A 15640-nucleotide genomic window follows, 5' to 3' on the forward strand; every position below is an offset into this window, starting at 1 on the left:
CGCTGCCGGCAATATTCACTCTTTGGCATATGATTATACTTTTTATTTTGCTTGCTTCACCCAATTCACTCATCTACGTCACTGTGACAGTCATGGTGCGACCGCACATGAACAGCACACTCCTGCCCCATATTAGCGACATGGTTTTGTCTGGGCCAGACCATTGCGAAAAGATGTTTTTTACATACCTGGAACCTAATATTTTATTACCTAGTTATTTCTTTGTTGGTTAAAACACTGAAGAGTACTATTTTTATGTTTTAGGGTCTGTCTTGTCATCTGTGTATTGTCTGATTTTTGTGTCTACCCCTTAGAAATGGTGCTGGCCACCTCCTATATGTTCATTGTTCTGTCTAGGGGAAGTCTAGTTTTTGTCTTGGCAGGTATGTGCATTTATGTTGACCATTAGACTGCTGATTGTTGTCCTCTGTTTAACGAGAGGCTTAGCAGGTATTTTTATGGAGATTGAAACTGCTGAATGTTGTCCTCTGCTGATATAGAGGCCTAGCAGGTCACATTCCCGGAGACTGCTGATTTTTTTCCTCTACATATTGAGAGGCCTAGCAGGTCTCCTGGATATTTTGAAGAATATTAAACAATTTCTCTTTGAACCCTCACTCTGTCTCTGTCACTCGGTCCATCAGTCACCACTGCCTGACGCCAATAGGAAATGATTAAAAACAGAATTTTGCTTTCCTCACTTCCCTCGTATGTATTTTGGGGGATAAACTTGCCATTAGAGACATATTACTTACCCCTTTTCATCTTCAATGGGAAAATAAGCGATTAAAAGCTGCAAAATCAAAAAAACAAAACTACACAGCATTAGGATGCACCTGTCGATGCTGGAATGGTGTCAATGTCATGGAAACTGCCGGAAAAGAAGTGGTGCCAAAAACGAGCATAATAATAATAATCATAATCGGATGTGATTGTGACATAAAAAAAGGTAGAAACACAATGGGTGCCTGCGGCCCCAATACGTAAAAAACCTAAGATACACAGTGAGGCCTTATGCATTCTGTTGCCTCATTTACCTGCATACATTTAACGTCATCCCCGACTATTGGATTTCCAGAGGATAGTAGAAACCTACAGAGGCATAATCCCTGTCATATAAACATCCACACCAGGTTCAAATATAGTTGCAATTGTGTGATGGCACATACAAATTAAGTGGATCCTAAAAAACAAACAAACAGTCATTCTACTGTGGTGAGAACATTCTAGCAAAATTATGGCTCACTACTAATGGATAGGAAATGTCCCAGAAATCAGAAGCTGGCTCACAGAGGACACTGCATCGTTAAGCAGTGATGATGATAAAGGTTTAGACGTGTTGTCATTGGTCTACAATAACAATATCTGTTCAGAGTTTAGGCGGCAAAAAATTAGATTTTTTCCCCTACATGTGGCACAGATCATATGTTTTTGCCAGCAGTCTGAACAGAAGTCGATTGGAACCACATTTTTTTTTTCAATTCTAATATGAGCCTCATTCATATGTGGATATACGTTGGATAAATATGTATATGGCCCTTATGTGACTGTAATCTGACCATCAGGCTGTGTGTTACTAACCTAAGATAAGTTTCATTTCATCATTAGTATGCGTGCCCTTGTCTACTAAGCAAACAGAAACCAAAGACAGACAGACTAAGGCAGCATTTGTATCCCCTTGGGTTTGTGTTCTTCGCTCCATAATGAGTTTGAACATGTGCTTGTGCCCACAGGAAACATAACTTTCACCGCAGCTCAGTGATTACTGCGTTCTGCATCTTCGGAGGTGCACTAAACTAAGGGTATGTCTGTGCTCATACACATGCTTCTTATTTCGGGACTGTTTACAGTTCATGCTGGTGTCAGATTTAGGTTACATTCTAAGGCACATACATCTGACTAAATCTGAACTGAACATAAAGGACTGCAGTTAGGCTGATTTGATCACAGTGCTTGGCCCTAATGTACATTACAGTACATTATCACAACACTGTGGTGTGCAGTTAAAAATAAGAATGAATGAAAATATAAATACCTTTAACACGTGAACAAACATCTCGGTTTTGTATTGTGCAAACCTACTTTTGGCAACAAACAAAAAACAATGTTTACAAAGTCTACATCACTAAGAGATTTTGACTTGAAATATCAACAATATTTTGTATAAACTCTACTGTACGCAATATAAATGACATGTGGATTTCAAACAAAGTAGGTGCATTCGCTTTTTCCCCCCTGTGCATGACCACATGCTCAATTAGTTCTGTGGTGTAGGTCATGTGCTCTCTACATGGTTGTTGGACGCGTATTGCAGACCAATCCTCCCCACTGACTCTAATTATCCACAAGGGTCTAGCCCCAGGAGGCTCAGATGAGATTGAGCCCGTTTTACTAAGTCAATTTGACCTCAATAAATTCCAGTTTTACCTGACTTCATAATTCATGGCCCAGCTTAACCCATAGTTGTTGATTTTGTTTATTTATAATCTTTATTAGGTAACAAGGATCAAAGTGAACAATACTGGTAGTTGCAGGGCCCCCTTGAATGGACAAATAACTTATTTATTTATTTGTTATTTTCCCTATTACTGTTGCTGCTGAACCATTTGATCCTAGAATTTGATTTTTCTTCCTTTCTGTGACATCCCAGAGAGTGTTGTACACTTTGATGTGGAGACCCTTCACTGACTTAAGGTACATTAGTTGGACATGGTAGTCAGCCATGCTACAAGCAGATGTATAGAAAGAAAATTAATCTCCCATCCACCACAGCACCTTGCCATTACCACTCTTTGAACTTACCTTCTTTCCAACAGCTTGCCTCTCAGCAACCCATTACCGAGCGACCAGCAGTCTGATACACTGCTGGGATAGTTTGGCTTTGTTCGGTCCACTTTATAATGTTTTTTCTTTTCTGCACAGACCACCATGGTCCTCTGCCTGTTTTAAATTAACAGAAATGTTGGCAATGCCAGTCTTCCTCTTGACCTCTCTTTAGGGTTGCCTTGATATCTGTGTATGTAATAGAACTTAGAACTTACAAAAGGAAGACTACATACTGAACCAGCATGGCCACCATACCTGCGGAGGTTTCATCACTGATACTGTATATCTAAATAGTGGGTAGACTGTTTGGCTGTTTGTTTGCCTGTGCCTGTGTTGGTACTAGCACTTGTTTATATCTGGAATATATTTACATGTAGATTTGCATGCAGGGAACACTTAAATGCTTGGATGCCTACTGGCTAAAATAGTTCACTGAGAAGGACCCTCAACGACAAAACACTTTTGTGTGTCAAGTAACATCTGTTCATTTTAATGCGAACTGCTCTAAGCATCACAACTATTGCAAACTATGCGTAGTCACCTTGGTGCAAATATTTTGGAGCTCACCCTATTCACTGTGGAGAGACAACGATCGAAGTGACTTATTGACTGAAAGCAGCTGCTTTAGACTATTTGCCAGAGACACACACACACAGACAAACACAGAAAGACACTGCTGCTCGAAAGTCTACTGCTCCCCCCCAGGCAATTCTTCCTGGATAAAGACAGCCACATGCTTACGTGCTTCAACACACTTCCCTGTCCATTTCTGTTGGCAGCCTGCAGCCTCACAGGGGCCAGTGCTCATTAGGCAGTCTGAGTTGCAATAAGCCTGTAGACAGACATGCTGACACTGGACTCAGGTGCCAGGAATGGTTCTTAAGGAAAGGGTCATGCTCACTCAGCTTCACAGCATTATGTTGAAAGAAGGTTTGCAATGAGCTGAGAGATGTTCTGTGTTGTCAGGAATGTTTTTTTTTCCGTTAAAACTGAAAATATCAGATAAAGACATAATATTCTATAGACGGTCCATGTTCAACTATCAAACAATACAACGCCACTGCTGACAATATTTTGCTTCGCGACAAAACAGAGGCTCAGAACAACAGAAATCCTAATAGAATATTTGAACTCAACCCAAAAGAGCTGCGTTTACATGGCCATGTTCTATTCTACTGTAAACATTTCACACATACTTCATCATTGTTGACTTTGACTCATTAAAGTCACTATTTGGCTAGCTCATCAGAATGTTGACACTGAGGAACAGGGCCCTGCAGATATTTGATGGGGCAGCGGCTCAAGCTAAAAAAAAAGAAACCATCCCTCTCCCTCTTGATCAAGTTGATAACTTCTCTTTATTCACCAGTCACTGGCGACAGCTCTCTCAGTGCTCCACAGGAAAGGGGTGCCCGACAGGCGTTTCTGATATCCAAATATGATTGCATAGACTATTAACCTTGTAGGCATAATCCATATTTATTTAAATTGCCTCACAACGGAACTAGCGGGGTTTACTCGTTTGCATTGGCAAGGGTAATTTTCGCCAGATAAGCTTTCTTGTTGTTAAGATTCATGGTGGGCTATTGTCTAAGTTAGGCTACATCTAGGCTTGCAGGCTCCCTCGATATGCTTTAATAGTGATTTTATTTCACAAAAGTGACAAACAATGCTTAGGGAACAGTATTGTTACCTGGCTGTCAACAATGAAAGAAGGTCAGGGAGATGAGCTGCCCCTGCTCCTTGGGGCACTTGATATGTGTACCAGGGTTGCAAAATCTCATGCTTTTGGTGTGAGACACATGCTTCTATGTCCTGTCTCGCGCTGACACTAAAAAACAAAAATCGCAAAATACACCTGTTTTGGTCCATCTTTGTCAGTCTCATTGATTCTCACGCTGTCAGCCTTGAAAGTCAGTCAGCCTTGAAAGTTGGCAACTTTGGTGTACCCTAACTGCTGTTGCAGTGGCAAGGGAAGTCGAAGAGGGAGGCACAGGGACTTATGCGGTCTCGCCGAATTAGGACTGAAACGCAGTTGTTGGCCATAGTTACAGAACACTTTTAATTGAAAAGTGATGCATGAGCCAAATAAAAATAGTTTAAAGAACTAAAATGTAAAAGTTTAGTTTCAACTGTAGCTGTAAACAACAATAAGTGAACACAATTCTGCGAGATCTGCAATTAGTCACATCAGCTACAAACTACAGAGAAGGCGAAACTGCTGTCTTTTCCAACTCCTCCCCGACTGAGAAAGGCTGTTCATAGTGATTATCAAGTCTGTCGAAGTAAGTCAAGGTAAAAAACGAAAGCAGCATTTGTCAGAAGTCAAAGGGGCAGGTGCTTGAACACCACCTGGGTATGGATCACACCAGTGGCGGCGCCAGAGATTTTTTTCTGCAGGTGCTATGGGGGTGCTCGGCGTTTTACCGAGGGTGCTATGAAATTAGGGTGATAGCATATGTGTCACATGGTTCTCTACTACAACACCTCCCCACCATATCGTCATATCTGTTTACATGTTTGCTCTCTGAAGCGTCTTTGTAGTCCATGAAAAGCGCCTTACAAATCGATCGTATTATTATTATCATTAGGCTACTTCCGACGGACGCGCACATAGCCGTGTTCCTCTCCGACGGTCACTGACAAAATGCATGCAGCATGTTATAGATTCCGCAATCCCAAATACTTCACTTACTTCAGTGGGGGTTAAAGTTGGCGCCAGATGACCACCAGGTCACCACTACCATGTCTGACAAATTAAACTAAACATAAATAGTTCAATACATTCTAAACTAAAGAGGGCAAATTAGAATAGCAGATAGAATTAACTAAAACAGTCAAAGAGTCAGAAATGCTTTCAAAAAGTATATATTATTTCAGGTCACAATCAATGAAAACATAGAAGCTTATGTATACCTGGCTAGCACAGACAGACTGCTCGTCCTAGGCTAGAATCTGATTTTTTAAGGCGGATCCAGAAAAATCCCAAAAAGAGACCGCATTCATTAATGTTACACATCAACAAGACCGTTCCACCTTAAATCTTAAACGGTGTAAAGATGCAGGCCCCTTTTAAAAGTGAATGAAACAAAACGGTAGGCACTCAAAACCACAATAATCAGAGCTAGATCATTGTATCATTGTACAATAAAACTCTTAAAGAACAGGCAAAAATGCAAACAAAACTATGCTGGAAAAGCCATAAGCAAAACCAAAATCGGGCCAAGCCAGCAGACCAGGTGTAGCATGGCTAGCACCCTCAGTAGAGGTGTAGGGTTGATCTCTTTGACCACGACGTTCCTCTTCTTCTAAATCAGATTCAGATACCCCTTGCATTTCTTCTTCTTCAACGTCACATGATTCTTCTACTCGTGGAATTTTGGGTATCAAAAACCGATCCATTATTGTGAATTTGTTGATACTGTTGAACGACAGTGCACTAGCTCTTTTTCTCCTTCAATCGTCAGTCAACGGTCACGCATGCGACGTGTCTGTGTCATGCTACGTGAACAATCTGTTCATTTCAATCTGTTATTATTTTCTTTTGTGATTGAAATAGTATTATCACACAATAAATTAAATTAAGAACGCAGAATTAAATTAAATAACAATAATAAATAAACCATTATTTTCATGGGGGTGCTATGGCTAATCCAGGGGGAGCTATAGCACCCCCTAGCCCCCCCCTGGCGCCGCCCCTGGATCACACACGAACACAGTTGCAGCATCAGCAGAACCACCCATTTACTTGATCATTTCCCGAATCCCGCCAACAGAACCAAACAATCCAATGCCCATCACTCAGGCATAACACAATGATTGCATCACAATAGAACAACACTAATTCAATTGAACTGAAGACCCAGTGTGCAGACATAACACTAGAGTCTATCTGTGAACGTGCCTGCTGAGGAAAGCCCGCATTTGATATGTTTTTCGTAATGAAAAGGCTTCTGTATTGCTATCCTCCCATGCATACATTTCTGTCTGGTTTCCTCTCGATAGTCGACTGGTGAATACTGTTATCAGACAGTGCAAGAGAGTGGAGAGAAGCCGTTTTGTTGCCTCAGGACCAGGACAACGTGTCATCATGATAGAAGTGATAGCTTATGCGAAGGTTCTACCAGGAAGAGTCACTGTCTATGTAATTAGTTAATTCATCACTTTTGACCAACATCACTTGTGTCTTATAATAAAACATCTAATGCATCTCTGTGACAGTCGTGGTGCAACAGCACATAAACTGCGCACACCTGCCCCATATTAGTGACCGCTAGTGCACACAAGCACACATGGTTTTGCACACACAAACAAACATACAATTGATTACACGAACGTCAACCAAGTTTAGCGTGTAAGTGGACAAGGTTGGTGCACCAACTGTGTGTCACTGAGGAAAGATACATGGATTACGGACTTGGAGAGTTTGTCACCTCTGCTAGCTGGTCGGTCCGACAAAGAAGCGCCGCCGGAAAACCAGAACATTTATTTTGGTTCCTAGCTAATTACACTGCTAATTGCCTAGACTGGCAGAAGGGACACTAGAAATGGTCTGGGCCAAACCACCTCGAGAAGGTGTTTTTTTTTTACATACCTGGAAAATGGGATTATTTATTACCTAGTTATTTTTTTGTTGTTTAAAACACTGACAAATACTATGTGTATGTTTTAGGGTCTGTCTTGTCTTCTGTGTATTGTTTGATTTTTGTGTCTACCCCTTTTTTTTTTAATGGTGCTGCCCACCTCCTTTATACTGTATGTTCATGGTTCTGTCTAGGGAAAGTCTTGTCATGTCAGGTAGGTGCATATGTGTGAGCCTGGTACTGCTGATTGTTGTCCTCTGCTGATAGAGGCTTAGTAGGTTATATTTTCAGTGAGACTGCTGATTATTAGGCTTAGCAGGTTTCCTGGATATTTTATGAGTTTATTAAACAATATCTGTTTGAAGCCTCACTCTGTCTCTGAGCTTTTTGGGCCAAACCCACATTTTGATGGTAAACCGAGGCTCTGTCCGTCACAATCTCTCTGATTCTGCTTTGAGAATGCTGACTTTGACATGCCAGTACACTCGTTAAACTTGGGTGTTTCACTGGTGTAGCTTACTTGTTTTTGTGTCTTATTATATTTGTAAGTGGAAGTCAAGCTGGGAAAGAAATGGTCCTGATCTACAGCATCCAAGCAGCGGTCATCATCATGGCCTTGTTGTTAGTTCTATCATAATCATGGCCTTGTTGTTAGTTGCTGGTGCAGGTGGTACTGCCTTGGTTTCATTTCCGGTTTCCCCTCTACTTTGTGTATTCCTGTTCTGATTGCCATGATTGGTTCTTTTTATACCATTCACTTTTTTCTCTCTCTCGTTAACAATTGGTGTCGGGCAACTCCTCAGCAGTTGTAATGGGTTGGATGACCCTAGGCCTTGTAATGGGTCACATGACTCTGAGCCTCACATCTAATGCCTCTATCCCTCTTCTCACTATAGGTGCAGCTTAACCATTCCATCCTTAAAACAATTGATTTTGGCTTATCTCTTAAGTAGTGGATACTTCCCATCTTACCTCACACACAATCAACCAGTGGTTGTAGCCCCGTACATAGGTTCCCTGGTGTGTAAACAATATTTGGGTGGCCCTGAACATCTGCTTTCCACATTCAAAGCTCTCTGGTGGTGGTTCACACAAATGTGCTTTCCTATTTAATCTTCTTTTCCTTTCGAGGTAAGAATTGGTTAGCCTTGGACGCTGGTTACTCGACACAAAAAGAAAAAAAACTTCACAGGTGACCCTGGATGCCGGTTGCTCGGCCTAAAAGAGAAATGGTCGAGGTGGGCCTGGACGCAGGTAACCTGGTTTATCTTTCCCGTGATTTAATGCTGGTGGCTCATCTTACTTTCATCTAGTCTAGCTAGTTCAAAAGCTGGTTGGTCTGTTTTATCTGTTATTTCACCAGTTTTCTTTCTAGGCTCCAGGTGCTGTCAGGTCTCCTCAGCTTTGGTGGGTATTATCATTTACATTCTAGTCGGCAGGATCTGAGATCTACTTTGGTGTTATGACTGAGGATGCCTATGCCAAAGACTGTTATATCTATATCTTTGTATATCTTTATCATTGTAACATCATATCTTTGATTAAGTCTTGAATTCTATTTCTGCCTCCCGAGTCTTCATGGTAGGACTATGAATTTTGCATTTTGCCAGGAAATTCAGCTGAATGCTGCTCTAAAGAATGGCTGAGGCAGAGGGAAATTTGCATTCTGAGATAGCAGAGTAGAAACTCAAATAGAGGCAGAACCCTATACAGGGAGCGCGGGTAACGCAATTAGGGTTATCATCACGTGCCGACTTCCACATTCTGGAGTGCAAAAAGTAGGCTTCTCATGGAAGACCAAGTAGAGAGAGAAAGATTATTGGCTCCAGAGAGAGAGAGAGTGTGACTGACTGAACAGCTGCTACAGAAACAAAGAGACTATTATTTTTATCTTGTCTATGTCTATGGGGAATGCTTGCAGTTACTGATGATTTCCTGATGATTTCCTTTTGCTGACATGGATGGGATGGACACACAATGTTATGCTTCCGTCTTGTTTGTGTTAAACCAATCAGTATTATAAATCGAACCCTAAGTATAATACAAATACACTTGTTGCACTTGTAATTCGAAGGGCTTGGTGGGCGTCCCTTATTTCTCCTCAATTCCTTTATTTCTCTGTGGCAACCCTACATGCAATAAATCCCACAATCCTCACCAACTTTGAGAACTTCTACATGGAGGAAATCTAGTGCTAGCCTATCTACAGACACCGTTTTGTCATGTGCAAACTTAAGCTAAAACCTACTGCAGCTAAACTTACCATTTGTCCTCTACTGTCTAAACTTCTTATAGAGATGTATAGAGTGTCAGACTGGGAAGGTGATGAACATAAAGATAGAGTTAAAAAAGATAGGTATTCATTATAGTTGTGGTTGCTAGGATGTTGCTAGGGTGATTGAAGTTGTTGCTTAGGTGTTGCTAGGGTAGTCATGGTGGATGCTGAGCTAATTGAAGTAGTTGAAGCTACCAAGAAGCCACCAAACCACAACAAAAAGAGATATTTTGGAGGAATGTCTTTCATCGGTTTGGCAAGTATCCGTATAATAAGCAGTCCTGTTTGTTCTATTGGGATTTATTATATGTACTATAGAGTACATTATCCCTTACTTAAAATCTCAGAGGCACTTTTACTTCAGAGTTCTTTACTACCATTATTGCCATTGCCATTAAGGCAAGAAGATAATTACTTTCAGCCAGTTTGTGAATAAAAGCTATATATTCAAAAGAAAAAAATCCTGCTTCCGTAGGATATTGTCATTTGTTAATCATAAGAGATTACAAATTGATTCTAGTCATATGGATGAAGAAAATAATTCCATTAATTTGTCCGAATCACTATACATAATGATGTAATGTTAACATTTCCACTGGACATTCTGGAGTCCATCTGTCAGATGGAAAAAGTTTTCCTTTTCCTATGTATTTGTCAGGCTTCAAATGTCTCATGATTCATTGGATGAAGGGGGTCTGTAGAGACTGAATGGGGACCTTCAAAAGAATATTGTCATTTTGCATCTCATCGGCTACCAAGAGATTCAAAAGCAAACAAAGAAGAGAAAACATTTCAAGGGAAGAATTTCCCAGAAGTTGTATACGTGCTTGAGTCTCTCTCTCTCTCTCTCTCTCCTGGAGCTAATGCCCAGTGAGTCTATGATCTCTCTCTCTCTCTCTCTCTCTCTCTCTCTCTGTGTGTGTGTATGCATTCTTAATTGGGTTGCATTCTCTTTCTACTACATCAGTAAATCACAGAACAAACAAATCTAATCGCATGCTAGTTCCACTTGCTACAGGATAAATCAGATAGGCTGATTGAAATGAAAAGTAAAAACATATCAAAAGCAGTGTGGCATAGAAGCTAAACTAAATCTGCATTACGATTATGTTATTGATAAATATTCTTTATTAATCATATCTTAACTTAATCGGTTACTCATAATTGACGTATCTAAAGTGTGGCCGGATGGGTCTGATTTCGGTAGTAAAACCAAAGTATGGCAACACCACTAAAATCCTGATGTAACCTGATGTAAATGGACACTTCATATGTCATTGTCATGTGTATTATCTGCTCAGTCTGCTAATTGTCTTGGGCAATGTTTAATGTAGGATCATTACAAATGCATCAGTGTTTCTTTCAACATGTTATATTTCACTATTTTTTCATTATAGAGGGGTTTCTGACTGGGAGCATAATTCCACTCTTTTGACAAATCAACATTTTTCTTTCTGGACATTTTTGATAAACATTGCCTGTCTGGTTTAGTTTTGCTTCCCCATAACCAAAGCCCACTTCACCCAAGTGCACAGATTTACTGTTTTTAATGTTTTGTTTAATTTGTTTTGTAAAGCACCCCGTGCATCATAACAGATGTTATGTACATTACATATTCATAACATGGATGTTATAAATACAAAAATATTACCATTTGCAGGAACATGGCTAGGTGGTTGGCTGAAGCTTAGCCACCCTATTGTAAGGTTTTTGTGTTGTATTATTCGCTAAAGCCAGCAGACACCACCAATAGCACGGGTGGCATTGATAAAAAGCTAGCTAACTGAGGTATTGGCACTATATTTGGCAATGTTGTGGTTCAAAAGCCACTGACTCATTTCCGCCAAATTTCCAACATGCTATGCATACTAAATCATTCTGCAAACGTCAGTGCAAGGTCATCCTTGGTCATGGTCAAGGTCATCATCCCAAAGGGAGCTCCTATGGGCAACAGCCGGGGGGAGAACAGAGCAGGAAATGACACAGCAAACAGGAACCCTGTTCTCACTACTCAGCAGTTCCAGGTGTGGTGCCTCAGTTGACCCCCGTCACATCACAGCTTCCTGTCTCTCTTTCTGTCACTGCAACACTTTCATTGTCACTTTTCGTCTCTCTCTCTTTTTGTCTCCATTTTTGTACCACTAATCTACCACAGTATTGCGTACAGTTTCAATTGATGTCATGATACAGTAGTGCATGTGATGCACAAGGGCTCCTTATGTTTTCGCTGCTTTTGTGTGAGATGGAATTTTTTTTATCATTTTGAAAACGTAGAGTAAAGTAATACTACTGTGGCAGTGTACCCATAGATGTTGCAGTCTTTGGTTAAAACCCACATGGCAGTGCAATGATAAATATCTGAGCTTGGCCTTGTAGGAGTGGTTGGATTATGCTTTGAAGCCTCAGGGCAGCTGTGGTTGGAAACCGGAATAACATTTCCGGTCACTGCCAAGCCTTTGGCTTTGGTGAGAGGCTTTTAGTGATGCGAGTATCATAGTCAGATCCCTCCCGGCTTTTCATCCATCAAGAAAGCCAGCACATCATCATTTTATAAGAGCTTTGGGATGGGAATGTCATGGCCGATGAAATTTGGTGTCTGAGGGCTCAAGCACGTGCAGCGCTTTGACTGAGCATGCTTTACAACATTTGGCTTTCTGTGAGGCAACATGAAGAGGCGGCGTTTATGAGAGATGAGAACACAGTGAGATTCTGTGCTGTGTGTATTACACACTCACTCACAGGGGAACTACATACTCCGATTGCTAAAGCATATTTCCTATCAGACCAGTCAATGCTGGAGGCTAACCAAGCAGCAGCAGCAGAATGAATGTTTCCCCGAAACTTTGACAGCTTATTGTGAGGAGCCTTCAATGTCCATGCCACAGGAAAATAAATACAAGAGAAACAACAAAAGCGAGAAACAGAGATACATACAGTAGAAAGCGAGAAAACAGCTGCCTCCCCTCTCCAGGATCACTATCTCCATGAATCAAGGTGGGGCATTCCAAGGCAATGTATTGCACAAAACATTGGCTGGATGGGGGAGCACTACAACTTATGCCACACTCTGATCTGCTGTGATAGAGATAAATCAGCATGCCCACACATTCCTTTCTAACTATCTAATTCGGAATGAAACCTCAGCCAGTGTCTGAGAAAATGTTATGTTCCTGATAACATTCAGAAAGCCAATAACAAAGGGAGAAAATGTTATGTTTCTCCCACTGAACATCAATAATAGGCCGTACAGTTTTGCCCCTGAACTGAGCTCTTCGAATTGACAATGGCGATACCCCAGTTTCTTAAAATCTGGGCTGAGTACGATTGAGCAACTGTGATGGGAATGCTAATCTATCACTCCAGGTCTGAATAATAATGCTGAATAATAAGTGTTTTCCCACAGAAATGGGTACATATACCCTTGTTGCTTCTGCTAATATTTCTAAATAAATAGCTCAGCTTTGGCTTGTATGCCTTGTTTATACTGTATGGAGAAGTATGCCTGATCTCCTCAAAAGCTGTACAGCTGTAGCTGAAAATAAAGTTTAATATATATATCAAAATAGGAATAGGACAACTATTTGATCAAATAGAACCGAGAAAGAGCTGTGACAGCTAATACATATTCATAAAGAATTGAATTAAGATGTCGTGTCGTGGAGCAACATCCAAACAAATTGTATTGGTTTCTGTTGAATGATGCACTACCAGTGGATCCCATGCAAAGAAGCTAATAAGCCACTTCAATGGCCTCACAGTGTGCGATGCCTGTTGAAACACTCATGCATGAATATTACATTGGCCACAGTGTGCTTTCTTTGCCCCACAGAGAAGCTCAGTGTGTTACATATCAAAGGATTATTTCAAAGAGGCACTGTGGAGATTAGACAAATACCACTAGTGTTCAGCAGGGAGTTTGTGTTGGGATGGGGGGTGTAGAACAGAGGTTGTGGACTATAAAAAACTACTCTTAGTGACATAAACAAAGTGGATTCCTCTGCAGCAGATTTCTAGGGTGCTGGTCTGGCCTGCTATTTGGCCCTCTGACATTCCTGCAGGGAACTTGAGAAAGGGATCATTATGCAAATAAACAGGTCGATGCCAGTAATGGAAGATGGCTGCCTTGACCCCAGTGCTTCTAGATGCCTTGGTATCTGGTTTGCACAACAAAACTGGGAGGCATAGAAGCTTAAGTGCAGTGCCTGCACTGTATATGAGTTTATGTATGAACACACACAGACAACACAGTGGGTGAAAAAAAAACATCAGATCTTTTTTCTTCTTCTATGGAATTCAGCTGCTAATGGACCCAAGCTGAGATCATTCCGATCCACAACGTCCAGCTAAAATCGTTGAAAATGTTTTCAAACCTTCAAGGTCTACTCTAACCAGTCCATTGTGACTGACCTCGTCACTTCACATCTAAAGAATGCACAGACAGGAAGCCTTACCATGTCTCCTGGTTGTAGCTCAGCCCTATAGTTTTTTGTTGTCCTAAATAAAATGTTTCCAGTCCTACTATAATTATATAACTTTGAAAGAACAGTGAACATTCCCCCATCCAAAAGCTTGACTCATTGTTAAGGATTTAATGCATTTATTTTCCTTTTATGATTCAGAAAAATGTGACTTAATGCAATAAAAAGCCTATGGCAATGAACAGAACTGTTTGAAAACACTTTATTACATTATTTTATTATAAGTCAAGAAACAGTTTATTGTATGTATGTATGTGTGTACTGTACATGACAGACATCGATGATTATTTTAAGTATCAACATCAAGTAATCCATAACCACTATTATACATCAGGCATCCTTAGAGCTCACAGTAATATTAATGTTTATTTAATTTGATACCCATTCGTTCTGTGCTGTTGCATACGGTAAGACTGTAAATGACCTGGTGTCAACAATATTATCTAAACTGGGTTTTATACTGACGTTTCATTTGGCAGACTCTTTTATCCAAAGTGATGTTCAAGTGAGGTAGCTTAGTGCACAAGTAAAGGTGCAAATTAATACCAAATGAAAAGCAGAGTCCACCATCCTGGTGAAAGGCTGTTGATATTTGAGCTCAACCGCAATTCAAATTATATTGGCTGGAATTGTTTATGATTCGGTCCGAGCCACTATGTTTGTTTCCCAGTAATAGAGCCAGAGAATGTTTCTGAATGGACCGCTAGAGGAATGTGAAGAGGAATAAGCTGAACTTGACAAAAAAAATATCATTTGTGAGTTGAGAGTAGAGGGTAAAGGTATAAAAGCGCAGAGGAAATTCTAAAGGATAAGCGTGACAAGAGTATTAAAAATAAAGGCTCGTAGATAGTAGTAGTCTTAGTAATATGTAAGTGTTAATAGAAGACATCGGAATCAGTTGATTAAATAACATTCGTCAAGTCTTTCAATCACTTCAGAGTTTATTTAATACTCTACCTATACCAAAACTGTATTTGTTGAATGTCTTTGGCATGGTACTGTTATGTTGTAAATATGATCAGACATGTATTAGAAGCACTGCACTTGTGGACAGGTTAGATGCTGAAAGACATACATACGTTGATATATGCCAACATACACTAACGTATTCATTGTCACACTCAGCAGATGAATCTACTAACAAAAACGTTATATGTATTTCTTACAGGTCAGTAGGAAGAGGTGAGTTACTCTAAAGGTATTTGGATACAAGGAGAGGGAGGGAGGGAGGGAGGGAGGGAGGAGAGGAGTAATAAAACCACTGTTGACATGTTTTTTGAATTGCTTTTGCGACATCTTTCCCTTGGTTGGTCTGAGACTATGAATCATGGCAGTGATTAACAGTGATGATAGTATTCTGGGAAAGCATCCCATCTTTGACTCTTGGTCTTATATCCCGGAGTAAAAATAAACTTCCCATCAAGTGGCTTTTGAAAATTGAGTTAGCTGAAGAAATTGGTCATATGATGTGTGTAAGG

The sequence above is a fragment of the Clupea harengus genome, chromosome 14, assembly GCF_900700415.2.
Source record: "Clupea harengus chromosome 14, Ch_v2.0.2, whole genome shotgun sequence".
In the NCBI taxonomy this organism is placed as follows: Eukaryota; Metazoa; Chordata; class Actinopteri; order Clupeiformes; family Clupeidae; genus Clupea; species Clupea harengus.